Raw genomic sequence first — 2,500 nt, forward strand, 5'->3', positions numbered from 1 at the left:
AGATTCATGGATGACATTTTCTTTGTCATGGCAAAGAAGCCCTTGAAAGATTTCACCAGGCTTTCAGCGACTTCCACCCCACCATCAATCGAACTGTGAATTATTCCGAACGAGAAATCGACTCCCTAGACACCACGGTACGGATCCACGGGGGGCACACAAGCACCACATTGTACCGGAAACCGACAGATCGGCAAACGTATCTACACGCGTCCAGCCACCACCCCGACCCTATCAGACATTCCATTGTCTATAGCCAAGCCCTACGCTATAGTCGCATCTGCTCCCATCCTTCAGACAGAGACACACGCTCGAGAGACCTACAGCAAACATTTTCGCAACTACAATATCCGGCGGATATGGTGCGAAAGACGATCGAGAAGGCCAGAATGATGCCCAGGCACAACTTACTACAAGCTAAGCCCAGAGAGAACGGCAACGGGGCACCTCTGGTTGTCACTTATAGCTCCCAACTAAAACCAGTCCAACGTATCATTAAGGACCTGCAACCCATGCTGGATTGTGACACTTCCCTCGCTGAAGCACTGGGGTGGGGGGGGGGGTGGGGGGGGTGCGCGCGCGCGCGTGTCCCTTTCTTGCTTGCAGGCAGCCGGCTAACCTAAAACAACTTCTCACCCATGATGATGAACTACTTCACAAGAACATGGACTCTGGCACCAAGGCCTGCCACAAACCGAGGTGCCCACTTTGCCCTCATATAGATTCCAGGAACACCATCTCTGGACCCGCCAATGTCAGCCATACTATCTCAGGTTCATATTCCTGCTCATCTTCTAATGGGATTTATGCCATCACACGCCAGCAACGCCCTTCCACAATCTACTTTGGACAAAACAGGTCAGTCTCTCAGACAAAGACTAAATGGACATAAGTCTGACATCAGAAACCACGATATTCAAAAGCCAGTGGGTGAACGTTTCAACCTTCCGGGACATTCTGTTGCAGATTTAAGAGCAGCGGTTCTCTTACAAAGGAATTTTAAGGGGAGATTGGAAAGAGAAACTGCTGAATCACTGTGGATCTTCAAACGAAAGGCAACGCGTTGACCTGGGCTGAATAAAGACCTTGCGTTCATGGCCCATTACCAATGCTGATTTCTCCACACCCATCTCTCCCCTGGACGTCACAGACTCTTCTGCATATCACACCTCATCCCATCAAGCCCGCTATTCACATAGACATACTGGTCCTCTACTTAAAGACCGATGGATTCACATTCTAGCTGTATCTGAAGAAGTGAGCCGTGGCTCACGAAAGCTCATACCCTACCGGAAAATACGTTTGTTAGTCTTTAAGGTGCTCCTGGACTCGGTGCCCTTTTTCAGCCCCCTTGTAGTGGTTTTCCCCTCCCTTCCCGGCCATTCACTTGGGGCCGTACCAGGGAGATCCAGAGCAAGCCGTCTCTCTAACAGGCTCGCAGAGAAGGACACGGAGCTAACTCTCAAAGTGGCCCGGTTCGGTCGGCGAGCCCCGAGGACTAGGCGGCCACGGGCCGAACGCCACGGTTGAGCCATCCGAGACTTCTATTTATGCCGACGTTTTGAAATCACCCTCTCGGCGGCTTTTCGTGTCTCGGGGTCCGCGCCGGCAATCCTTTCGGACGCACGGGTATGGATAGCGAGGTACGGTGAGGGGGGAAAGCATTTGATCCCCTGCTGAATTCGCCCCTTTGCCCTCTGACGAAGAAAGGACCCGTCCTTAATTTTAACGGTGGGTGCGTCGTCGCTGTGAGAGACAGAATAACCACAGGAAAAAAACCAGAAACCCAGAAGACAAAAGCCAGAGATTGTGGGACCCCAATTCAAAAAGCCAAAAAGATAAAGTACAAGAAGATTGCGATGTCAAAACAGTGTTATTGAAAATTTGGAAAAGATATAAAAAGAGAATAAGTCCTTCTCCACCATCTGTAATGTCACCAACTGAAGCTTATCGTGATAATGTTAAACTAAAACCGGGTGTTCGTTTCACCTACAACGACATGATAGAGTCTACGGGTGAAATCAAGGATATGATCAAACTTCAAGAAAAATTTCAAAAGTTGAATTGGTTAACTTTTTGACAATTGAGATCCAATCTGCAAAAAGACTGCTCATATCCACAACCATTCCGTGAACTAACTGAATTTGAGCAGTTAATATCTAAAAATGATTCACACATATTAGGAAAAATAGATAAACTTCTCCTGAAATACGATACAGAAGAAGAACAAGTGAAAACAAACATGATAAAGTGGATGCAAAATCTTGGAGAAATGATCAAGATGGACTCACTCATGGGAAAAACTTTGCTCCTCCGAATTGAAATATACTGTTTCCCAAGAAGTTAAAGAAAATTGGTACAAGACCTTCTACAGATGGTACCTGACTCCCAATAGGCCTTCTCAAATGACAACTCCAGGGGGAAAAGGCGCATGTTGGAAATGTCAAGAATCAGACGGTTCTTATTTTCATGTTTGGTGGACGTGTCCAAAGCGACAACT

The sequence above is a fragment of the Euleptes europaea genome, chromosome 9, assembly GCF_029931775.1.
Source record: "Euleptes europaea isolate rEulEur1 chromosome 9, rEulEur1.hap1, whole genome shotgun sequence".
Classification (NCBI taxonomy): domain Eukaryota; kingdom Metazoa; phylum Chordata; class Lepidosauria; order Squamata; family Sphaerodactylidae; genus Euleptes; species Euleptes europaea.